The sequence below is a fragment of the Phacochoerus africanus genome, chromosome 12 (genome assembly GCF_016906955.1).
Source record: "Phacochoerus africanus isolate WHEZ1 chromosome 12, ROS_Pafr_v1, whole genome shotgun sequence".
Lineage (NCBI taxonomy): Eukaryota > Metazoa > Chordata > Mammalia > Artiodactyla > Suidae > Phacochoerus > Phacochoerus africanus.
Window position 1 is genome coordinate 53,119,454 of NC_062555.1, and position 26,143 is coordinate 53,145,596.

General features: G+C 45.1%; 1 protein-coding gene across 2 annotated transcripts in view; it reads left to right on the forward strand.

Moving 5' to 3' along the window:
- FRMD4A (FERM domain containing 4A) overlaps nucleotides 1-26,143 on the forward strand; it is a 358,568-nt gene that overhangs the window by 88,723 nt on the left and 243,702 nt on the right. Inside the window, exon 1 of one of the 2 annotated variants that reach the window (XM_047755370.1) lies at nucleotides 25,746-25,901. The exons of the other annotated variant lie outside the window; for it this stretch is intronic. The gene's annotated coding sequence lies outside the window, so the exon portion shown is untranslated. Of the gene's footprint in view, nucleotides 1-25,745; nucleotides 25,902-26,143 lie in introns of those variants that run through there. 2 annotated transcript variants of the gene reach the window in all.

Consider the following 26,143-nt stretch of genomic DNA (forward strand, 5'->3'; position numbering starts at 1 on the left):
GTAGTTTGTGCAGGATCATAATTTCAATCCCAAGTTTTTAAAAAATTAGTTAGGGAGTTCCCATTGTGGTTCAGTGGGTTAAGAACCCAGCATAGTGTCTATGAGGATGCGGGTTCGATCCCTGGCCTTGCTCAGTGGGTTAAGGATCCGGTATTGCCACAAGCTGCAGTGTAGGTCGAAGATGCAGCTCAGATCCTGCATTGCTATGACCGTGGTGTAAGCTAGCAGCTGCAGCTCCAATTCGGCCCCTAGTCTAGGTACTTTCATATGCCACAGGTGTGGCCCTAAAAAGAAGATAAATAAATAAAAATTACTTAGAATATTGAGAGACATTCTTCCACTTAACTGCTACTTTCTTCATTTGTTGGTGCTTTTTTGGTGTATACATATGTCATTGTGAAGCATTTTCTACCCTAAGTCTAGCAATAATGTGTCATTCTTTGAGCTAACACCCACCACAAGCATATTTCTCAAGGCTCCAATCTATTCTAAGTTCTCTTTCCTTCTCGGACCCTTCTTTGCAAATTGCTTATGCTGTTACGGCCCAGAAGTAAAGCAGGGCACGTAATTGGAAAACACAGTCATCTAGTTGCTTATTAACTCATTAGTACAATGATAAATGAGCCGCTTCCTAAGTAAAATGATACCCAACTGCAGATAAACAAAGTCACAGACAACTGGCTCATTGAAGCCATCATGTTAGAAGAGGGATTTCCTTTTTCACTTTTTCTGCTGAGGGGATTGTTGTGCCCATCTGCCGTATTCGTTAATGTTATCTTTTAAATCCATTTATCTAATATGGGTAAACCTAGAGATGAAGTAAGCGAAGTAAGTCAGAGAAAGACAGAGACCCTATGACACCACCTATATGTGGAGTCTAAAACCATGATACAAATTAATTTATTTATGGACGAGAAATAGACTCACAGACATAGAAAACAAACTTGTAGCTAACAAAGGGGAAGAGAGAAATTTCGGACTTCGGGATTAACAGATACACACTACCATACATAAAACAGATAAACAATAAGAACTTACTGTATAGCACATGGAGCGATATTCAATATCTTGTAATAACCTATAATAGAAAAGAATCTGAAAAAGAATATAAAGAGCATACATAGAGATATATATAAACTGTATCGCTTTTCTCTACACCTAAAACAAACACATCATTGTAAGTCAACTAGACTTCAATTAAAAAAACACACTCAAAACTTTTTGCTGCTTCTTTACGTCAAACTTCAACAGCCTTCACTGTGAAGCTGGTGATAAGCTGAAGTTCAGGATTTGCTTTGCCTGGAAATTTTCGTTTTCTGTCCTTTTTATCATAAAGTAGGTATTATTTTTTCCGTTAAAAATGAGGGAGACAGAGGTTATCACAGAATGTATTTTTTATGTGTATGTAGAAAAGAATGTGTGGTCAACATCCATCATCAAAAAAATAAATTCGAAGTTGTTGTGCAAACCCCCTCACATAGCTATAGTAATTACAGTTGTTTTCAAAGCGAGTGTGGAAGAAACCAGAGAATAAATTATCTTCTCCTCAGCATCCAGCCAGTTATCACTTCAAAAATTAAGAGAAATCTCTTAAATCTAAAAAGAAGCTACCAAAAGCAAGATATCTATAAGTGAACTGTAAAGATGAAATAGAATGAACCCTAAGAAATTAGGGGGACATTTGTCATTTAAACACATATTTGAAATTTTGTTTCCCCACAAAGCCCATTTTGCTTTCTTTTCCAACATTCTTGATTGATATTCATGCCCCTTCCTTGGCACAATTCCTTCATTGCCTGCCCAGAGCTTTGCACATAGTAGACACTCAGTAAATATGAGTTAAGTGAATGAATAAATGGATGAATAGGAGTTCCCATTATGGCTCAGTGGGTTAAGGACCCAGTGTTGTCTCTGTGAGGATGCAGTTTCGATTCCTGGCCTCAGTCACTGGGTAAAGGATCCAGCATTTCTGCAAGCTGCAATGTAGGTCACAGATGCAGCTCCAGTTTGACCCTTGGCCCAGGAACTCCCATATGCTGCAGGTGCAGCCATAAAATGGAAAAAAAAAGGGGGGGGTGTTTCACTCTCAAAGCCCTATTCCCAAAAACGATATTTCTAAAATGATGATTTTTGTGACTGCTTATTCAAAGTCTTAGAGCAGAAAGCTACAATGGGGTCATTTAGACTAGAACTATCATTTGACAGATATTCATTCAACAAGAATTTATTGAGTCTAGTGTGTGTCAGGTACCATTCAAGGCCCTGGCAAACAACCCAGAATAAAATGTGTGAAAAACCATACATTCGTGGAAATCATCTAATATGGGGAAATAGACAATGGACAAATAAAACGTATGTTAGGCAGTGATAAGGACAAAGGAGAAAAACAAACCAGTAATGGGGGACAGAGCATGTTACGGGCAATTTGAGGTCAAGGATCTCCTTTTTAATAGCAAATGAGTTGCATTCTCCCCACTGGAAAGCCTGTGGCCTAAAGTAATAGTAACCACCTTCCACAGAGGGCTTCCAAGTTTCCTGTGCTCTCTCCCATGTCCCTGCATTTGAATCTCTCTGCAGTCCCCATTTTATTGATGATAAAACTGAGGGGCAGAAACTGATTAAACAGCTTGGCCAAAACCATGCCCCCAGTGAGCCGTGGTGCCTGGCGCTGGCCAAGATCTCCTGTCCACTCCACCTAGTGACATGAAGAGAGAGTCCATCTGTGTCAGTCTTGACAACACGGGAATTAAGGAAGCTTGTGATGGTGTGTTTGTGTTCTGCTCAGAGTTGTTGTTTCATGACGTCTGATATTTACAGTGTGATATGACGTCTGGGTTTGGGCCTTTTTTCCTCCCAAGGGGGAATAAAAATACAGTGTGTGCTTATTATGTCTAAAAATCTGTAAGCAGGATTAAGACACACACAGGAGTTCCCATTGTGGCACAGTGGAAACGAATCTGACTAGTAACCTTGAGGATGCAGGGTCGACCCCTGGCCTCACTCAGTGGGTTAAGAACCCGGCATTGCCATGAGCTGTGCTATGGGTCACAGATGTGGCTCAGATTCTGCGTTGCTGTGACTGCTCTAGCTTCGATTCGACCCCTAGCCTGAGAACTTCCACATGCTGCATGTGCAGCCCTAAAAAAAAGGCCAAAAAAAAAAAAAAAGACACACAAAAAGAGGGGAATTGGGTAAAATTGAAGCATCTCTGAACAATCTGAAAATAACCTACCTCATCCATCCCATGCTTATAAATCCTGAAATGATGCCCTAGGCAGGAGCTGCCACATGTGTGCTGTGTGAATTTGATATCTGGGCCATCATCAAACTCAAGCAACCTCCTCGTGATGAGCATCTTTATCAGGAAGTACCACTCATCCTTGCTATACTGAATTTTTTTAAAAATTCATTTTTGATTTAAATGAAGGTTTGAGAGCCAAAACTCCAGTACACCCACAGAGAAGATCCTTCTCCTATTTAGAATTATCCAAATATAAAAATCTCAAGGCAAACTTTTCTAACACAAAGCTTTCATTTTAAATGTGCTCAACCACCGTTTCTGTAAAGTTCCACGATGGTGGCCTGTCTTTTGGAAAGTGAACAGAATATTTTTCTCCAGTCCTGAAAAACAAGTGAATGAACAACAACAACAACAAAAAGACAAAGAATCAAGAAATATTTGTTGAAACACTGGTGTAGTGTTAGTAAGGTGCTGACTCAAAACTAGAGGAAGATGTAGCTTTGGGAGCAAAGAAGGTTGAATTCCAGTTCTACTTCTCACAGAGTAACCTCGGGCAAGTTACTTAGCCTCTGAGCCTCAGGCTCTTCTTCTATAAAGTGGGCGTAATACCTACTCTGAAATGTCATTATAGGGATTCAGTGAAATATTAGACTATTACGTGTCTGGCATCTAAGTCAATAAATGGCACTATTTGAGGGCTACTGAGTGCCAACTGCACATCAATTGGGCCTTCCCTCTAGGGCAATAAAAATCTTGACTTGGTCCATGAGCCCCCAAATCCAGAGGGGTTCAGTAGGGCTGAACCCTAAGAGCAGATGGGAGCCATAGGGGCAGTGAGGCCCAGGAGCTGGAGGGCAGCCTCAAGAAGTGAGGAACTATCCAGAAGACACAAGAAAGGAGGCAGAAAGCAAAACCAGGGCAAGCAGTCTACAGCAGGGACGATGCCTACTGGAATGTGAGGTTTAGATGACAGAGCTGAGAGGGGCTCCCTGAAACAGTCCACAGAGGGGAGGAGATGAGATGAAACCTTTTAGAGGATCTTGGGCCAAGCTAGTTGAGGCAGCCCTCGAGGGTGAGGGGCTCCATCAATGAAAAGTGGGCTTTGGAGGGATTTGCATTTCTACTCAACCTGCCATCACACCCTTCCTGAGAGCGTTTACTTCTCAAAGTCCATGCCTTCCATGGTGGTTAAATTTGGACAATGGTATGTTTGTTCTCTGAATACAAATTACTAGTGTTGGCAATGGAATACTACTCAGCCATAAAAAAGAATGACATAATGCCATTTGCAGCAACATGGATGGAACTAGAGAATCTCATACTGAGTGAAATGAGCCAGAAAGACAAAGACAAATACCATATGATATCACTTATAACTGGACTCTAATATCCAGCACAAATGAACATCTCCTCAGAAAAGAAAACCATGGACTTGGAGAAGAGACTTGTGGCTGCCTGATGGGAGGGGGAGGGAGTGGGAGGGATGGGGAGCTTGGGCTTATCAGACACAATTTAGAATAGATTTACAAGGAGATCCTGCTGAGTAGCATTGAGAACTTTGTCTAGATACTCATGTTGCAACAGAAGAAAGGCTGGGGGAAAAAATGTAATTGTAATGTATACATGTAAGGATAACTTGATAAAAACAAAAACAAAACAAATTACTAGTGTTGGGAACCCACAGTGCCTAAGCCAGTCACCCAACTGGAACTCTTTGCTGGTGGTCCTTGCTCCCCAACTCTGAGAGTCAGAGGGACCTCAGGGTCAGGGGTCCACCTGCCAACCTGCAAAGGGGTCCCACCCCTGCATGATCACAGATAATGCCAGCCTCTGCAGGGACCCTCCTGGTGACAGGACACCCACCCACTCCATCACAAGGAGGCAGCTCTGAGTTACACAAAGCCCTCCCCACTATCACTGTGAAATCTGCACTCTTTTTTTTTTTTATTCTTTTTTCTTTTTTGGTCATCCCACAGTATATGGAGTTCCTGGGCCAGGGATCAGATCCAAGCCACAGTTGCGACCTACACTACAGCTGCAGCATTCTTAACCCACTATGCCTGGCCCGGGATCCGAACCTGCATCCCAGCACTCCCAAGATGCTACCAATACCATTGTGCTACATCAGAAACTCCAAGTCTGCACTCTTGCAAGCCCCTTCACCCCTTTGCAGAGGTCCTAGTTTCCTGCACCTGCACTGAGCACAGCCAGTCTCCTTGAGACCCGCTCTCCAGGGAGCCGGCTCCTGCCTTGCCTCCACCGCAGCTATTCTTTCAGGAGTTAAACATCACCGTTCCCCTCAACCACTGAGGCTGGCCCTGAAAGTTCCCCAGCCCTAATTACACTCATCTTGAAGTAGTTAAATTTGCAAGCATTCATCTTAAAATGTAGCCATGAGATTAAACACAGCAATTCTTACATGTTCTGAGTATACTGATCCTGTGAATGCCTTTGTCAGCAACACTGTGATGTGATTTGTGTATTAATATTGCGCTAGATTTTGAGCCTGCCCCATGACACTCCAGGTTCCTCATAAGCGTGTTGTCAATAAAATTCAGGATTTTTTTAAAGTCCTAACTCCACTTTTTCACCCTGCGATTTTTCAAAATACTCCTTTTCTTTCATCCTACATAAACGCATTTGGTTTGCTGAAACCCATATTCCCCATTATTAAATCCATCATTCTCTTTTCTTAGACCTTTTTGAATCCTACTTTTTAGCTCTCTTTTTAAGTTTTTGTCATTTTGAACCTTTGATAATTCTCCATAATTTCAGCCAGGGGATCAATCAAGATAGTCATCTGTTATGTTACCAGGATCTGTTCCACACAACCAGAGACCCATGAAACTCTTATGCGACTACAGCTGTTGTTGTTAATGTTATTGAATGCCATGGATTATTGATATGACTAATCAGTAATATTCATTGATCCTACTGTTGATAGTGGTATTACTGTCAGCAGTCATCACAGACACATTGAATACAGTTACTTCATACCTATGATATGATTTCATTCATTGACATTCTTTGTTTTGTGTGGTTAGTTATGGACCCACCCACGGTAAGGATATACCCCTATTTGAATGTCTCCAGACCTCATGTTACAGTTATAGAATTCAAGTATATGCAATAAACTTTGTCAAGTGTTTCCCTGAAACTAGAGTATATTCTGCCGATTAGCCCTGGCAAAAAGGAAGGGAGGCCCCGGGACTTACTGCCGGCTCCTGATGCCTTTACAAGAGGCGTCATTGGTACTTTCCTTTTCTTGGGCACAGCAGGGTCCGCAGCTGAGTTATTTGAGAGGTCTGTCATCTCCTCCATGGTCATCTCCTTTCCGGGGTGCAAAGGTGCTCCAGGGAAGTGGAGAGGTGTTGGGTCTGCTGGTGGTAAAGCCTCATCTTACCTTCCAGACTTCTTTACCTGCTTATGACAATCACCTTTCCCTACAATCCGGCTTCTGCAGCATCTCCCCAGATGCTCTTTCCCATCTCATAGACTGTGGACTTATTTACCGATTTGTTTACTCCCCGGCTCTCCCTTTAGAATGCCAGCTTCATGAATGCAGGGACACGGACTTTGCGGAGGGGGAAAAGGGCTCTATTTTGTTCACTAACTCTATCCTCAGGACTAAAAACAGCATCTAGCCTGTGTTTAGAGTCTCAATAAATGTTTGTTAGATGAATGGAGATTTATCTATTTGAAGGTCTCTGGACCTGTGTTACAGTTATAGAATTTCTTCAGCACCAAGCACCCTAGTGACAGAGACACCAGAAAACCAGAGCCTGGGTATAGTGGCCCTAAGGAAAGTAGAGGGCTTATGATTCACATTAAAGGTACAACTCAGTGATTTTCAGCATATTTGCAGAATAATGCAACCATCCCCACAACCAATTTTAGAACGTTTCCATAACTCCCCACAGAAAACCCTGTACCCACTAACCATCACCTCCCCCACCATTGTCCCCTCCCCTCCCCCACCACTGTCCCATCCCCTTACCCCTAGGCAATCACCAATTTATTCTCTACGGATAGATTTGTCTATTGTAGGTATTTCGTGTAAATGGTAAAATGAAAAAGATACAATATGTGATCTTTTATAACTGATTTCTTTCACTTAGCGTAGTGTGTCCAGTGTTTATCCATGTTGTAGCATGTCAGTACTTAATTCCTTTTAATGGCTGAATAATATCCCATTGTGTGGATACACGCTGTTTTGTCTATCCATTCATCAGTTGATGGACATTTTGGTTGTTTCCGCTTTTGCTTATGACTAATATTGCCATGAAAATTCATGTACACATTTTCATGTGATTTCTCTTGGGTATATTGCTAACCTTTGAGGAACTGCCAGACTGTTTTCCAGAATAGCTGCACCATCTTGCATTGCCACCAGCAATGTATGAGGGTTCCAATGTCCCCTCGTCCTTGCCAACATTTGCTATTGTAGGAATGCCTCTTTTTAGTCTCATTGCTTATCATACATTCCTTGTAAATTCTGCATTATTTTTTTTATAATATAAAAGGTTTGGAGTTTCCATTATGGACCCAGCATTGTCTCTGTGAGGATGCTGGTTCAATCCCCAGCCTTGCTCAGTGGGTAAGGATCTGGTGTTGCTGTGAGCTGCAGTGTAGGTCACCGATGCAGCTTGGATCTGGTGTTGCTGTGCCTGTGGTATAGGTCTGCAGCTGCAGCTTCCACTTGACCCCTAGCCTGGGAACTTCCATATGCTGCAGGTGTGGCCATAAAAACAAAAAAGAAATATATATATGGTTCATTTGTTGAGTTTCAATTCATTACCAGGAGGAAAAATAAAGCAAAATCCAAAATTGAAAGGATTTGGATTGTGCCTATTCATTTGGAAAACTAAGCTGCATTGAAGAAAACTGAGGAAAGCTAAAACTGTCAGTTTCAGTGTCCAGGGAGTTTCTCTTCTCTGTGTTGGTGCTTCAGTATTTCAAGCACCTAGACGCCTATAAATATGTTTGTAGAAAGAGCATTTCTCTCCCTTCCTTCCAAGCTCTGCCAGCGTAATCGCTATTGATCCCCAGGGCTGTTACCAAACTATGGAGCCTTTATAGTCAAAAATGCATCTCCTTGCATACAGCAAACCAAGACGATCTCTAGTCCATTAGCCAATCTCTTTTCAAACCTCAGGGACCTCAGACTTTCAGTGAAGGAAGATGACTAAAGGTGTTTTTATTTTATCTTCAGCAGGTTACTCAAGACTGTTTCCCATTGACTCTTTTCATTCATTTCTAGAACTTTCTTTTTATGGAAGTGATCATCCCACATTCAGAAAAAAAAAATAGTTATAGCTTTGTTTAGCACTGGTTAGCTGAAAGTTTAGCCTTGAAACAATTTTTGTGACCTACTCTTCATCATTATAACTTTGTTTATATGGGTTTCAAAATATACTTTTTTAATTTAAAAAAAATTTGCACGATTTTTAAAGGTTACCTTCCATTTATAGTAATTACAAAATATTGGCTCTATTCCTCACGTTGTACAATACATCCTTGAGCCTCCTGTACAGCCAATAGTTTGTGTCTCCCACTCCCTCACCCCTGTACGGCCCCTCCCACTAGTAACCAGTAATTTGTTCTCTATATCTGTGAGTCTGCTTCTTTGTTGTTATATATTCAGATTCCTCTTATGAGAGATATCATACAGTATTTGTCCTTCTCTGTCTTACTTATTTTATTTGACATAATGCCTTCCAAGTCCATCCATGTTGCTGAAAATGATAAAATTTCATTCTTTTTTATGGCTGAATAGAATTCCATTGTGTGTGTGTGTGTGTGTATAATCACATTTTTTTTATCCATTTATCTCTTGATGGACACTAAGGTTTCTTCCACATCTTAGTAATTGTAAATAATGTTGCTGTGAATATTGGGCTACATGTATCTTTTCAAATTAGTGTTTTGAGGGGTTTTTTGGATATATGCCCAAGAGTGGGATTGTTGGATCATATGGTAGCTCTATTTTTAGTTTTTTAACCTCCCTACTCTTTTTCCAGACTGGCTGCACAATTTACATTCCCACCAGTGGTTATACAACAGTTCCCTTGAAGGGTTGTAGTCTAGGGTTTTGTTTGTTTGTTTTTATTTGCTTTCCATGAAGAAACTAACGATTCAACTCTGAGTCTGAAAATTCCAGCCAGCAGTTTCCTCTGGCTGAGAAAAAAAAGGTATGCTCAGAATGCAATTTTTTTTTTAAATAAAATTTGCTTAAAAAGACAGGTTTTCAACCTACTAGATCTTTGCCATGAAACTCCCAGAGGCTTGAAAGTAGAGTGTTCTAGGTAGACGCTGCAGTGGCTGCTGGTGAAGACACAGGGCATGGTGGTGTGATCCAGCTGTGTACACGATTGTTTACTGGTTCCATTGGCTGTTGTGCCCAGTAAGACATTCACATATTTTGTTGGGAAAAAAATTATGTTATTTTGCCATAAAGCCCTTTGCACATCATCAAATATTCACCAATTGCATCAGCATAAATATAGGAAAAGGAAAGAAACCAAAGACGTTAACAGCTCTGCTTTCTGTAGGGTGAGGAACCAAGTTAGCCCATACCTCAGTAACCATTGCTGTGGAATGAATACTGCAAAGCCAGAGTCTGCAATTGTATATGTTGACAATCTAGGTCGGGCTCAGCAGGGTGGTTCTTCTGGTCTTCTTTGTGCATCTGTGCTCAGTGGCTAGGTAAGCAGGCAGCTTGGTCGATCTTAGCTGAGCTCTCTCACCTCTCCAAGGCCTCCAACTCAGCTGACTCAGCTTTGATCCACCAGCTCTCCTGTCTTCCAGGCTTGTTCCTATGACGGGAAGGCAGTGTTCCAAGAGATCAAGTACAAGCATGAAAGACCTTATGAAGGCTAACTTCTGAACTGATGCGTTGTCACTTCTGCATGTTACTGGCCAAGGCAGGTAGATGCGCTCCAGATTCAAAAGGAAAGAAAATAAACTTCATCTCTACACTTCCCTTTACTGTCACATTGTGAGGAGCCTGGATTCAGGGAGGGATTGTGCCATTTTTGCAAAAGACCACAATCTATTTCATGACTTGAAGAATATATTAAGGGCACATTAACATGTGTCATTTTGTTATATTCTTTGGTCACACAGCTTTTTTTTATTTATAATTTAAGTTTTCTTTTGGACCTAAAAGAGATTGACCATATCTCTAACAGGGGACTTTATCAGATTTTCTCCTTCAATATGGGTTTCATGCTTCTGAAAATTCTGAAACTGATCTTGAAGACTAGGCCATGCAATTTTTGTGGGGGTTTTCATTTTATGGTTCTCAGATAAGACGTCCTCCTTTTTTTTTAGTTAAAAAATAATAAAGTGGCTTTTCTTCAAAAATTGTAAACTTTCTGTATAATTTGTGTAAGTGTCGCTGCAATGGTGATGGATTGGAGAGATTTTTATTGTTTTCTTACACAAGAGTTACCATGGCTTATGTTTGCATGTCTATAATAATTAATTACCCTGTATTTTAAAGAAGCCCCTAAGAACATCTGAAACCTTTTGGATTAACGAATTCCTATTTATTGTGAATTCTCTCTCTCTCTCCCCTTCTCTCCCCCTCTCCTTCTCTCTCTCCCTCTCCCCATCCCCCTCCCTCCCTCCCTTCCCACCCACATCCCCCCTCCTCCTGTCTCCGTAACAAAGCAGTCTACCTTTTGGAACAACAGGGATGCATCTTGAGGACCTTATGCTAAGTGAGTTAAGTCAGGTGGAGAAAGGCAAATACTATACAATATCCCTTATACGTGGAATCTTAAAAGGCTGAACTCCTAGGAATAGAAACAGTAGGATAGTGATTACCAGGGGCTGGGGAATGGGAGGCCAGGGGAAATGTTTTTTTAAGGGCACAGACTTGCCCCAAGTAGAGCAATCAGCCCCGGGAAGCTAATGCACAGCACAGTGATGAGAGTCAACAACGCTCTCCATAACCTCCCAACTGGCCAAGAGACTAGATCTGTTCTTTATTCTCGCCACAAAAAGAGAAATAAGTATGTGATGTGGGAGCAATGTGCCAGGGGAGTCAAACTGCAAGCTACGAATGTATCAGATCAGCACCTCGTATATTATAAATTCACACCACATTACATGTCAGCTATATCTCAATAAAAAGTAACAGAGTCTAGGATCTGGTGTTGAAACTAGCAGCTCAGGTCACTGCTATGGCTCAGTGACCAATCTGACTAGTATCCATGAGGATGCGGGTTTAATCCCTGGCCTGGGAACTACCACATGCCTCAGGCATGGTCCAAAAAACACTAATAAGAACAAAAGTCTAGAGAAAATAAGGCAAAGTATTCAATTTTTTTTTCTTCTATTTAGGAGTGCACCCATGGCATATGGAGGTTCCCAGGCTAGGGGTCCAATAGGAGCTACAGCTGCCGGCCTACACAATAGCCACAGCTATGTGGAATCCAAGCTGCATTAGCAACCTACACCACAGCTCACGGCAACGCCGGATACTTAACCCACTGAGCGAGGCCAGGGATTGAACCCGCATCCTCATGGATACTAGTCAGATTAGTTTCTGCTAAGCCATGATGGGACCGCCAAAATATTCAATCTTAATGGTAGTTATTCAAGAGTCTATTTTCTGCACTTTTGTGAATGCTTATCTTTCATCATTTAACATACTTTTTAAAGAGGAACATCAAAATTTAACAAGAGAAATTCCCGCTGTGGTGAAATGGGATCAGCACGTTTCTGGAGAGCTGGGATACAGATTTGATCCCCAGCCTAGCTAAGGATCTGGTGTTGCCACAGCTGCAGCATAGGTTGCAGTTGAGGCTCAGATTGATCCCTGGCCTGGGACATCCATGTGTCTTAGGGCAGCCAAAAATGAAAAAAAAAAAAATTTAACAAGAAAAGAATTTTAAGTACTGTTGTATGATGAGGAACTCAGTGTAGTGGGAAGGAGCTTGGGCATGTATAAATATTTGATCTGTAGCAGCCCTACGTAGATACTGGTAGGGAACAGTATTGGTGAGCAGTGCTCAGGACCGAATGGGAAAAGCTATGTCTATTTTCATTCTGAATGTCCCACAGATTCACTGGGAACCTCTGGGCAGGCCAGGAACTCCTCGTTGCCCATATCTGCATCTTTCAGGCAGAGGGGCTTACACAAGCTTTTGGGCCTCAGGATGCTGCTATGAACAACGCATTAGAACACAGCCATGCAGGCGCTCTAAGTGTCCTGGGACTGAGGGTCGGGACATCTCGTTTTGTCTAATCTGGGACCCACCTTGGATTTCCCACTGAACTGGAGATTGAAGTTCAGGCTCCCTTTCTGGTTCTCGCTACGGACTTTTTCGTACATAAAAAGGAACTGAATTTAGACTCTTAGGATGTGGAAGAAAACCTTGGGGGAGGGAGCTCTGCCCCACATTCATCACTGCTGTTGCTGACCTGCTGAGGGTTCTAGGGCTCCCAGGGTCTGAGCGGCTGCAAGGACCCAGAAGTTCACATGTGGGTGTGGCTACGCTGCACACCACATCCCAGGATGACGTCCAGTGACACTTCAGGGGTTCGGGGTTCGCCGTGACTGGTCATCATTCCCATCTATTTAAAGCAAACAATGTGCCCTCGTGGCTGAATGAAGTTGTGGGTTTCCTCAATGGACCCAAATCCCCTCTTAAGTTGAGTCACAGAGGACCAGGGAGAACACTCCTGGCAAGGATGGGGCCCTGCAGAAGCAAGGGATGGAATGCAGGACGCTATTATGTATGACCAGGATATTTCCTATGATTTATTTACAGGACATACCTCACTTGGGATCTCATTAAAGCTCACAATAGTTAGGTCCAGGACCTAAACCAAATAACATCTAACACAGTGGGCAGGGGGCATTGTATAGAGACAAAAGCTGCCAGATATCAAGCCCTCCGTTGATGCCGAAAGTGCAAATAAGAATATTAGTAGTGTATGTTTTATTAAACATGTGCTGTGTGCCAAACACTCTCTCTACATTATGCAATGCAATCCTCAGAGCAACTCTGCGAGTAGGAAACTGAGGCTGAAAGAAGTGTAGACCTCATTAGCCTAAGGTCATTAGTACCACTAGTACAACAGCTAGTATGTGGTTGACATGTAATTCAAACCCAGGCAGCCTAGTGCCATAGCCTGCACTCCTAACCTCTTTGCTATGTCTGTTGGCGTCTTGGGGCAGGAAAATGGGTCCTATCCTGGTTTCAACCTGTCATAGAGACAGATAAGGAAAGTCCTGCCTGAAGAGTCAGATTGACCTGTTCAAAGCTGTACAGAGACAAGCAACAGAATCATAGAGGTGGCTGTGCTCACCACTAGGGTTATGGCAAAAACAGAATCCTCAGATAACTGCTGCGACAGTAGGTACCAGGGGTTATGCCAGCCTAGCCAACAGGGGGCAGTGATGAGCCAACTATGACATCATTGACTTGCTGGTGGAGACCACCTCGAGGTGAGGGATGATTTCGATGCCCAGAGGCAGCCGGGGACAGTGATCAGCAAACACGTCACCTCGATGCCTATTCTCTTTGGTGGTTCCTGTTTTCCATTGCTTCCAGGAACTCCCTCCCCCTCCATCCGTTCCACCAGAAACCAACTCTGAGACTTCTCACTGTGAGCCCTTGGTCCACCAACTTCTGCTTTTGCTCAAAGTTAAGCCGCAGGGAGTTCCCGCTGTGGCACAGTGGGTTAAGAATCTGACTGCAGGAGTTCCTGTCGTGGTGCAGTGGAAATGAATCTGACTAGGAACCATGAGATTGCCCGTTCAATCCCTGTCCTCGCTTAGTGATTTAAGGATCTGGTGTTGCCGTGAGCTGTGGTGTAGGTCGCAGACTCAGCTGGGTTCTGGCATTGCTGTGGCTGTGGCATAGGCCAGTGGCTGTAGCTCCGATTGGACCCCTAGCCTGGGAACCTCCATATGCTGCGGGTGTGACCCTTAAAAAAAAAAAAAAGAATCTGACTGCAGCACCTTGGGTCCCTGCCGAGGTTCCAGTTTGATCCCCAGCCCAATACAGTGGGTTAAGGATCTGGTGTTGCCACCGTTGCAGCATAGGTCATAGCTGTAGCTTGGATTCCATCCCTGGCCCCGGGAACTTTCATATGTCTTGGGTGCAGACATTTAAAAAAAAAAAAAAAAAAAAGAGTTAAGCCTCAGTGGAAAGAACACATTTTGAGGAGCTGAGTATAGACTCGGATTCAAATCTGCCTCTTTCTGGGTGTGGACTTGTAGCAAGTTACTTAACATTTCTTAGCCTCAATTTCTGGATCTCTACAATGGAAATTAGTAATACCTACTGTGCAGTGTTGCTGCAAGACTTAGATGATTCACATAATGTGCCTGGTGCCACACAATAAATAATAGCCATTATTATTGTCATAATTATTATTATTAATCATTATTAGATGCCAGTTTAGGTTGTACCCATTTCCGAGGGAATTTTCTTTTTAAAGAGCACAGGAGGAGTTCCCGTCATGGTGCAGTGGTTAATGAATCCGACTAGGAACCATGAGGTTGCGGGTTCGATCCCTGCCCTTGCTCAGTGGGTTAAGGATCTGGTGTTGCCATGAGCTGTGGTATAGGTTGCAGATGTGGCTCAAATCCTGCGTTGCTGTGGCTCTGGCATAGGCCAGTGGCTATAGATCCGATTAGACCCCTAGCCTGGGAATCTCCATATGCCGTGGCAGCGGCCCTAGAAAAGGCAAAAAGACAAAAAAAAAAAAGTACAGGAGGCATTCTTTGCACATTCTAAAGATATTTTCCTTTCTCTCTATTTTCTGTCCCATCTTCTATTGAAAACTCAAGACCAAAATTGTCCCCAAGCATCCTCACCTCTGCTTAGGATCACCTATTCATTGATTGTTTGATTGAGTGATTGATTGATTGATGGTTTTTAGGGCCACACTTGAGGTATATGGAAGTTCCCAGGCTGGGGGTTGAATTGGAGCTACAGCTGCTGGCCTACGCCACAGCCACAGCAGTGCCAGATCTGAGTTGCATCTGTAACCTACACTACAGCAACGCCAGATCCCCGACCCACTGAGCGAGTCCATAGATTGAACCTGCATCCTCATGGATCCTAGTCAGATCCACAAAGGGAACTCCCAGGATCCGCTATTCAGACCACAGTGTTTATCTGCTTTGTTTGGAATTTTTGAGACATCAAAAAAGGGGGGTGACATCCAAGAAAAGACCTGCAAAGATCTTCCCAAGACCCTCTTGGAGAAGATTATAAAACATAAAATATAAACCAGAGCCAACATCAAAACAATTCAGAGTTTACTAACTAGAGACAAAGGGGGAGATGGAGAGACCTCTATGTCAAGATAGAAAATACACCTGCTGGGTTATTAAATGTCTTTGTCAGGCCTCCACACACACTTTTCAAAATCTTCAGAAAGCAGTGCAGGTATATTCCATACGACTGGCAGTGCATGCATCACTTGTCCAACCCTAGCTCCTTTATTGCTTCAGATCGACTATAATTTAGGCCGCCTTTATTAAAACAATTGTATGGAATTGCATATAAACATCCATCCAATGCTGTTTCCGACCATCACAGACGCTTCTTTGTTTTTTATTAGCTCTAAAAATCTATTGGCTAATGATCACAATGCTTGGCCAAAAGGAAGTGATAAAGCAAGATGAAATACACAGTTTACAGATGAACAAACTGTGAGGACTTTGACTAATGAAAAACACAACAAAGCACTGCCGTGAGTCCTCCCTTTGAGGAAACCCTGAGTGAGGCATACAGACAAGTGCAGAAATGGTTACCCTAAAGTGCTGCAGGGAGGGATTGGGAGCTTGGGGTCAACGGATGCAAACTACTGCTCATGGAATAGATTTGCAATGAGATCCTGCTGTGTCGCACTGAGAACTATGTCTAGATACTTACAACACAGCACGACAATGGGAGAAAAAATTATGTACACCTGTATGTGTAACTGGGTCCCCATGCTGTACAGTGGGGAAAAAAAAGTGTGTTGGGGAAATAACGATAAAAAATAAATTTAAAAAAAAAGAAAGAAAAAAATAGAAAGTGCTGCAAACAGCAGAGATGTGCACGGGCTGTCTTAGAGCAGGAGAGAGTTGACAGATGTAGGCAACAGGTCGGGGACCACTTCGGAGTCTGTTCCCTCCCATGTCCCAGCCCCCACCAGTGGCTACTGATGAATATATCTGAGGATCTTTGGCTTTATCCCGGATACAAGAGAGGGTTTTTTTTTTGGGGGGGGGGGGTTAAAGAATGGAACAACATGATCATATTTCATTTTTGATAGGAAGGCAACCAATTGTGAAGGGTTTCCATCAGAATTAAATTCTTTTGTTTTGTTTTGTTTTACATGTACACATTGTTTTTCTCACATTATCATGCTCCAAGAATTAAAATCTTAAAAGCAGGAGTTCCCATCGTGGCTCAGTGGTTAACGAAGTTGACTAGCATCCATGAGGACATGGGTTGATCCCTGGCCTCAACCAGTGGGTTAAGGATCGGGTGTTGCTGTGAGCTGTGGTGTAGGCTGGAAGCTGCAGCTCTGATTCAGCCCCTAGCCTGGGAACTGCCAGATGCCATGGGCGTGGCCTTAAAAAGAGTTTTTAAAAAAATGTTTAAAAGCACAATTCTACAGGCAAGAATATTTATTCTTTCATTTATTTCATCCTTTAGTGAATATTTATTGAACGTTTGCTGTGTACCAGGGACTGGCCTAGGCTCAAGAGAATCAGCAAAAAACAAAACAGACAACAGACATAAATCCCTGCTCTCCTGGGAAGTACAGATAATGAACAAAGCACATGAGTAAATACATTGTATAGTCTGTTAGAAGGTGATAAGGGCAAAAGAGAAAAATAAGCCAGGGAAGGGATGAGAAAGAAGGACAGGAGGGCCAGTGGGAAGAGTTGCTGTTTTTACAAAAGATTGTCATAGATCATTACAAGTTTGGCACTTGAAGAATTGAGTGATGTCTCTGAAAAATAAAGAAAACTTACTTTTGAGTTCCCATGGCGGCTCAGTGGGTTACAAACCTGAGGATGTGGGTTCGATCCCTGGCCTTGCTCAGTGGGTTAAGGATCCTGCATTGCCATGAGCTGCGGTGTAGGTCGCAGACAGGCTTGGATCCCGTGTTGGTGTGGCCATGGTGTAGGCCAGCAGCTACAGCTCCAATCCGACTCCTACCCTGGGAACTAACTTCCATATGCCCCAGGTATGGTCCTAAAAAACAAATACAAAAACAAAACAAACAAAAAAGTTGCTTTGATATCTCTCTACTTAAAAAAAAAAAAAAAGACAGAAAGATCTCTCTAAGAAGGTGACATTTAAGCAGGGACCTTGCCTGGGCTGATATCTGGGGAGGTGCATTCCAGGCAGAGGGAAACACAAAGACCCTGGGCTGTAAGGAGTCTGAGCCTGAGGACAACAGCAATGAGGCCAGGACACATCTGGAGCAGAGCAAAGACCACAGTGATGGGACAGTGGTGCACAGAGATGAGCAGCAGCAACATCTGGGCACTTATTAGAAATGCAGATTCTTACACCCCCAACCCAGACCTATAAATCAGAAACTTTCAGGGGAGGGGGTGGTCGGGGGGAGATGAGACCCAGTGATCTGTATTGACAAGCCTTCCAGGCACCCCTGATGCTGCCTTAAATCTGAGAACAGTGCCTGAAAGCTGGGTCCTGAACCCTCTCTTCCCCTTACAGTATCTTTCCTGGTCAGTCATATCCATTGCCACAAATTTAAAAGCTCTCTATCTTCAGACATCACCAATGTCTTTTTCTTTTCCACCAAGATAGCTCTTCTTTATATATACATACATATACATATACATGTGTGTGTATATATATATCTCTTTTTTTTGGCCATCCCGAGGCTTATGGAGTTCTCAGGCCAAGGAGCAGATCACAGCCCAGTTGCAACCTACGCCAGATCATATAACCCACTGTGCCCAGCAGGGATCAAACCTGTGACCCAGCAGTCCAGAGATGCCACTGATACCATTGCGCCATATCAGGAACTCCAGATGGCTCTTTCTGAGTCTAATCTTGCATGTCCAATCGCCATCTCAACACCACAGCCTAACTAACTTTCTATTTGAGTCAGAACCCCAGAGATTGGTTGCACTGAGCTCACTTTATTTGTAATGTGAGTGATAGTGAATTCTTTGGCATTATAATTGGGGGTGGCTCTGATTTTTATCTGGTGGCAGAAAAAGTCATCACATCACGAGTCATCCCTCGAAGACAGTTTCCAGCCCCCATCTTCAACTCCAGGAAACTGACTTTTCTCCCTGAGGCACAGAGGCCTCTGTTCTCCAAAATCCTAGGTCCCGTCCTTCCTCACTGGCTGGTGGTTCCATTACATCCTTATTGCTTGCTTGAGAAATTGAGTGATTGATGTCAGCTGCACATACAGCTTCACTCTATTAGAAAGTCACAACTGGAGTTCCCATCGTGGCTCAGCAGTTAACAAACCTGACGGGCATCCATGAGGACTCGGGTTCCATCTCTGGCCCCACTCAATGGGTTAAGGATCCAGCGTTGCCGTGAGCTGTGGTGTTGGTCGCAGATGCGGCTCGGATCCTGAGCTGCTGTGGCTCTGGCGTAGGCCCGCAGCTACAGCTCCGATTGGACCCCTGGCTTGGGCACCTCCACATGCTGCCAGTGCAGCCCTAAAAAGACAAAAAGACCAAAAAACGAAAATCCCAATTGAAAAAGGAATACGTGCTGAAAACATTTTTCCGTTCAATTTCACAAATGTTTCTGACTTCACTCCGTTTCATAAGGAGGTGATGGGCCCATGAATAAGTAACAAGTCTGGAGTTCGAGGTGACAGACACTGTAGACACTGCATTAGGTGACAAGGGATGCAGTTCCTCCACATAACTGACCATGGAACGTGAGGTGAGGGTCTACTCTGAATGCAAGCCACCCGAGTTTGATGATTGGCTATTGTCTACTTGTCATCTGTAGGACCTGAGGTGGCTTAAAAAACTCCTCTCTGCCTTATTCCCTTCCCTCCAAATGGGGTTAATAAGAGCACCAACCTCACAGGATTGCTGAGAAAATTAAATGCGTTATTGCATATAAAGCATATAATCGGATTCTGGTACCTGGTAAGTGCCAAGTAAGTCTTAAGTATTGGTAATGTACATTTCAAAGCAAATAAACAGAAAGGGTTTGGTGAGAGAATTAACCTATGTCCTTGAATGTACGTCTAATGTAAACCAATTTTATAGTATGGTACTCGCTGTAATATAGCTGCTCCCAGGGGCTCCAAATTACATTAATTAGCTTGTGATGTTTTGATTGATTCTTGTCTGTGTTTCACAAAGACCTGCCCTGGGTTTTTGCTGCCGAGTTGAAGGCAGTCTGAACCATGCTTCCCAACCAGGGAAAAAATAATAAGCAACAATCTAATGTAATGAGAACATAACGAGATTATAAAGCATAGCTATTTTTTAAATGACACTGCTATTTTTAAAAAATAATGAAATAAAACACAGCTATTAGATGATGTCTTCATATACCCTGGGGACCATGGTCTTTAAGTATTTGCTGTCTGGCCAGGAGAGGCGATGGAATTCTTTCTTTTGGATTGAAGTGGCTCTGAATTGGCCTTTAATTGACCTGGGAGTAAGGAGAAAATAGGATCGGGTATAAAAATATAAAAGGGTTCACTTAAAAGCCATCAAGCCCTTTAACCTGCTCCCCCCCCCCCCCGGGGGAGGGCTCTTGCTCCATCTTCAAAATCTGATGAAAGCATAGAAGGAAAAGATGCCAGGGCTCTTCTCCAGAAACATAGGGGTGGAACGTAAATCGATGTCCATTTGGTGCAGGTTAGGCACTGATGTAACAATGCAACATCCTGTCACTTCCCAGATGTCATCCCACTCCAACTGTGACTCACCCTGGCATTAATGATGTATCCGAAGTAAGCGTGTGGCCCCTGCTCACTGTAATTGCCAATATATTTCATTTGTATTAGTACGTGGTAGTAAGAGCTCAGGGTCACAAAAGGATGAGTCTGGGTTCAAATCTGATTAACAGAGTCCCCTCAGCATGTCCCTAAACCTTTTTAAACTCCAGGTCCCTCCTCTGCAGAAGAAGAACAAAAATAATTTCCACCTCGTGGGAATCTCGTGATGGTCGAATTAATGAATGTTTGGAAAGTTCTTAACACTGTGATTGGCAGAGAATTAAGTATTCATAGTAACATTAGCCATCACTTGTGATCAGTTTTGAAAATAGTTAATTTATGTTGAATCCATAGTCTTCATAAGGCTGGAGAGAGAGAGATGACTGTCAGGCCAGTTTTAAAGGCGAAGAAATGGACACCAAAAAATTAAGAGACTTAAAGGGAGTTCCCTGGTGGCTCAATGGGTTAAGGAGCCAGCATTGGCACTGCCGTGGCTCAGGGCACTGCTATGGCACGCGTTGGACCCCCTGGCCTGGGAACTTCCACGTGCCACAGGCTCGGCCACAAAAAAAAAAAAAAAAAAAGGACTTGTTCAAGGTGATACGGTGCCTTCAGAGCAGGAGACCATGGCTTTTCAATGTTACTGGCCCCTAGGAAAGGATGAACAGCCCAGACTCAGATCCACTCCACACTGGTGTCTGTCCTCAGTGGGCAGGTGCACAAAGAAATGAGTGGGTATCGTCCTTCTCACCAGCAGTAGTTCTCTGGCTAAGAACATCTTCTTCTAACTGCCCCATGAACTGCCCCAAGCTTGTGAGGAAAGCTGTGACTTCAGATCCCAGAGTTAAGAACTGGACACTTTCTATTAGTGAAGTGGGGGTAATTTTTTTCTGCAACTTTCAGTGTAAAAAAAACACACATTCAATTACTCCTCTAAACCTAATTAAATCTATGTCTTCACTCATCAAGGTGGCAGGAATCCACTCATCCTTTCTTCTCCCCTAGCTCACTGGTTTTTTGGGGTTTTTTGGTTTTTTGTTTTGTTTTTTGTTTTCGCTTTTTCGGGCCATGCATGCGGCATATGGAAGTTCCCAGACTAGGGGCTGAATCAGAGCTGCAGCTGCCAGCCTGCGCCACAGCCATAGCAACGGGGGATCCAAGCTGCAGAAACTACACCCTTCGGGTTTGTTTCCTTTGAGCCACAAAGGGCACTCCAGAAAACAGTCTCTTGTCATCAGTTCAGCATCATTGCTCTGAAATGCTCAAGTACCCAAGAACTTGAGATCCATTTTAAAGCCAAAGACTCCATCCCTCCTGGCGGACCCCCAAGATCCTTTGCCCAAGACACGCCTCTTAGAATAAGGTACCCTCCATTCAGGGTCCTCTGGCTGCCCCAGCAGATGACTAGCGCCCTCTGGAGGCACTGCGTAGACACAGAGAAGGGGGTCTCTCCAATTGCAGATGGCACTCCTCTCCTTCTGGGGATGCGTCTGCCCCTCTCCTCCCTCTGGGGGTGCTTCTGCCTTTCTCCATCCCTTCCTCCATCCCCCATTTCCCAGCTTCAGAGCCCCTCTCCTGTCTTGGAGATGCTGCCTTCTTTCAACACAAAACTCCCTAACTTTGTGTGAGAAGCCCCAGGCAATCAGGTCTCACAATTCCTGCCTGCCCTCTGGAAGCACCAAAGGAAAAGTATCTCTCCTTCTTTTGGAATCTTCTCCAGCCATGAAAGCAAAACACAAAGGCACATGTCCAGAAACCAGCCTGCCACGTTTCTTTTTTGGGTTAGAGTCTTCACAAAGTGGCTCACACTGGAGCTGAAAATGGAAACCCACTCTATTCTTTCATCACAACTGCATGTTAGGGCTGGCCGATGGACCAACACTTTGCAAAGAGCCTTTGATTCTTTATGTCTTTGCAAGTAATGGCCTGAACTGTCAGTGGCGTGATGGGCTTTTCCACAGAAAACAGACCGTTACGGAATTCTGACTGGCAACATTTGGCATCCATCAACTCCAAGGATCACTGCTGGGGAAACAGAGCATATATTTCCTTCCTACTTTCATTAACTTCCAGATAATTTAATTTTGAATTTTCATCTCATGTATCAAGTCTTACCTCTCAGTCCTTAAATTCTTCCAATATCATTCTTCTTCCCTAAATGTTTATCTAGTCTCAGTTTGGGCTCCAAACTTAAAAGGCTTATGTCAGGGATTAGACCAGGCCATGGGACAGAGTGAGAAGAAAATACATACAGGCCCTCACGTGTCTACACTTCCATCCCTGGGTCCTGTTCTAAGTGTCTCACACATGGTTCATATAACCCTTCTAACAACCCTATGAGGTAGGCGGTATAATTATCCCCATTTCATAGATGAGAAAACTGAGGCACGGAGAGGTTAAAACACTTGCCCAAGGTTACACAGCTAGCAGGTGGCTGAGGCAAGGGCTAAGCTCTGGAAGCCGGACGGCAGTCTGTGCCTTTAACACACAGCTGTGAACACGACGGTAGTTAAGTGTTAAGTAGGAAATAAACAGGCTAATGATACAAAGAGCAGCTGGGGAGGCCACTCCCCATGTGCTGATCGGGCAAGGTCATCTAGGAGGCAGCACTGGTGCTAAAATCTGAAGGATGGCTAGGAGCCAGCTGTACAGAGCATGGGGCTGGATGGGCAGGTGGGTGAGCATTGGACTGCAAAAGCCGAGAGAAGGAAAGCCATTCTCAGGCAGGAAAGTGGCCTGGGCGGCAAAGCACTCGAGGGACATGGAGAATGACACGTGATGAAGGTGGGGAGGATGCCTGGATGCTTGTCAGGATCAACTGTTTTTTTGTTTGTTTGTTTGTTTTTTGTTTTTTTTCTTTTTAGGGCCACACCTGCGGCATATGGCAGTTCCCAGGCTAGGGGTCGAATTGGTGCTGCAGCTGCAAGCCTACACCACAGCTGCAGCAACGCCAGATCCGAGTTGCCTCTGTCACCTACACTGCAGCTTACGGCAGTGCAGGATCCTTAACCCACTGAATGAGGCCAGGGATCGAACCTGCATCCTCATGAATACTAGTCGGGTTTGTTACCCACTGAGCCAAGCCTGGATGGTTGTACACAGTGCTGTGAATTGCTTTTACGGTCACTGGCTGCTGGGGGACAAGAGGGCAAGTGAGGACCAGGAGCTTAGGGACCCTGAAATAGGGCTAAGGAACTGAAAGGGGAGAGTGACAGTGGGTATCTGGTGGCAACAGACAAGGCTGAATGGATAAGGAGAGTCTGGTGTAAGGACACTCCAACCACCTGAAGAAGCGTGGACTTGATTCCTACGAGCCAAGGAAACCCAAGTGGGCTTCAGCAAAGAGGTTCTGTGATCAGCTGTGGGTTTTAGGAGGATGATGGCGTGGAGAACATGCTTGAGAGACCCAACTGGGGTCCAGTCAGGAGGCTGCTATAGACACATCCCTGTGAAAGGTGATATGTACCGACCGAGGCTGGGGGCAGAGGTTACTCCCACACCAAAGATAAACCAAGTGGCACTGGGCACTCCTGGAACAAGTCAGACTAGGGTGTGCTCTCAAAGAACCTTCCAGAGCTGTTTGGTGATACCTTGACAGTGAAGTATGAGTAAAAGAAAGGAAAGATTCCCTCTAGCCCTGTGGGAAGAAGAGGGGTGCTGTTTAGTAAGAGAGGGAACCTGGAAAGAGCCTTTGCCACTGGGTCAGCTTCAGTTCAGGGCATACTGAGAATGGACATGGCCAAGGTGGAAAGGCAGCAGGTGGGGGCAGATGGCACCCAAGGACTCTTCTAAGGATGGCAGCCAACTAATACTAGAAGAGAAATGTTGGTTTAAATATTTTCTCAATCACCCCCTGCTAGGTGTTGCAATCAAATCAGCACTGGAAACAATCTGCTCCCAAAGAACTAATATTCTCCTTAAAGGCCACAGAACAGGAGGAGACAGGCTTCGGTTGCAACATGAAAGCACAGGCCTCCTATTAGAACAATCTTCAGGGACTCCAAAAGTACAGAAACCTCCCCTTGGCCTTCCCATTACTCCGATTCAGATAATCAAGTCTCCCAGCCAGGAGCATGTGATCGCCACAGCTTGAAATAAGACTAATAGCCCTTATCACAGGCGCTCACTTTGTCCTCCAACCTTAACTGTAGGCAGAGATTCCCTTCTCTTGATTGTAAGGCCCCTTGAACTGTCAACGTTCACCAGAGATCTTTAGAGAGTACACAGGCTGGGTCTGGAAAGATCAGTTGGAAGAAAGGATGAGATTCCCTTTTATCAAGTTTGTAAGTGTTTACTCCTGCCAGTGCCCTGGAAATAACGGTGCCAGTTTCCCAGGGTGTCCTTCAATTATGATGAAAGGGGAACCAGTTCCTCCCTTGAAGATGAATGGATGAGTGGATGGATGGATAGAGGAATGGAGGGATGGAGGGAGGTTGGGGATTCGAGTGATGGGTGAGTTCTAGAAAAAGATTTTTCCCTCTGAGACAAGCTGGCTTTTCCACCTTCCCTACGTGGGTGCTCCCGTCTGCCTCTCCCTTTAGTTCTTCAACTGTGTTTTGACAATTCGTGGGAAAAAAAAAAATGTGTCTAAGGCAAATGGAGCTCCTGTAGCAATAAACATTTAGACGTACAATGTGAATTGAGTTATTGTTCTCGGTCCGGATCATCTCCCAGTTTGTTTCTCTTTTTTGGAAAAAGAACGTGTCGGGCCGTCCTCCTCCCCCAGACTGTGGAAATGGAAGTCTCCTTTCCCCAGTAATTGTTGCGAATCCTGACAATAGCCCTATGACTAGGTTATCTCACAGGAACTTCCATTTCCAAAGAGTTGAGGGGAGATTAATACAAGAAAATTGGACTAGATTGAGGGATAAGAGCTGCGCCTTCAGCCAAGTTCAGCCAAGGTAAATTCTTACTTCGGCTCCCGGGGTGGGAGAGGGCCTCCCGCGGAGGGTTGGGGGGGGTGTTCTTGTTGGGGCAGGGAGGGTACTAGGTTTTGGAATCCCCGGTTTTCCTCCCCAAGGCTCTGGCTCCGCACAGCCTCTGCTGCTTAGCGGCTGATCAGGACCTAACTTTGTGCAGGTCGCGTGTGCCGCAGAGAGGGGACCCGAGGTTCGGCCAGCTCGGGGCGACCGGAGGCTCCCCGGCTAGGCAGGGGCCGCGCCGGGCCGGCGCGCGTTCATTGTTATCCGTGTGCGGGCGGCGCTCGGGGCGCGGGGGGGCGCGGCAGACGCGGGAGGCGGCGGCGCGGGAGGCCGCGCTGGACTCGCGGGAACCGGCCCATCATCCGGCCTCCTGCCGCCCCGAGCGCGCTCTCAGTGCACGGGGGCGCCGCGCGGGGCCGACCGGGATGCGGCGGGCCGGGCGCGGCGGCCCGATGCTCCCCGCGCGGGCGAGGGGCGGGCCGGCAGCGGTGCGCCCTGGCGCGCGGCCAGGCTCGGCGTGAGCCGCGCGAGCTGGAGATGGGCTGACGGAGGACCCGCGGGGGCGGCGGGGCGGCGGCGGCGGCAGCGGCAGCGGCGGCAGGAGCAAGGGGGCGGGGGCGCGCCGGGACCCGGCGGGGCGGCTACGAGCGCCACTCGGCAGAGGCGGAGGCGGAGGCGGAGGCGCCGGGCGCGGATGCCGCCGGGTAGGCCCCGGGCCTGCGCACCCGGGGCGCATGGGACGCCGGTTTCGGTGGATCCGCCGCTGCAAACCTGAAGTTCCTCGGCTCTTCGGGAAGCGCCACAAATAAAAGGTAATGTGTCTTTGTTTCCCAGCCGCGATTGCGGGGAGGCGATTGATTATGCAGCACTTCTGGGTCCATTTCTGGGCCAGTGAAAGGGACATGACACATCTGCTTTACTGAGGACGTAGAGCGTTTAATGCCGTGGATGTGACATTGTTCCAGTACACACCCCACGTGCGGTACAGGCTACTCCCTCGTGCTGCCCCCTCCCCCACAGCCACTTTCTTTGGCACCTGGTCCTCACTACAGTA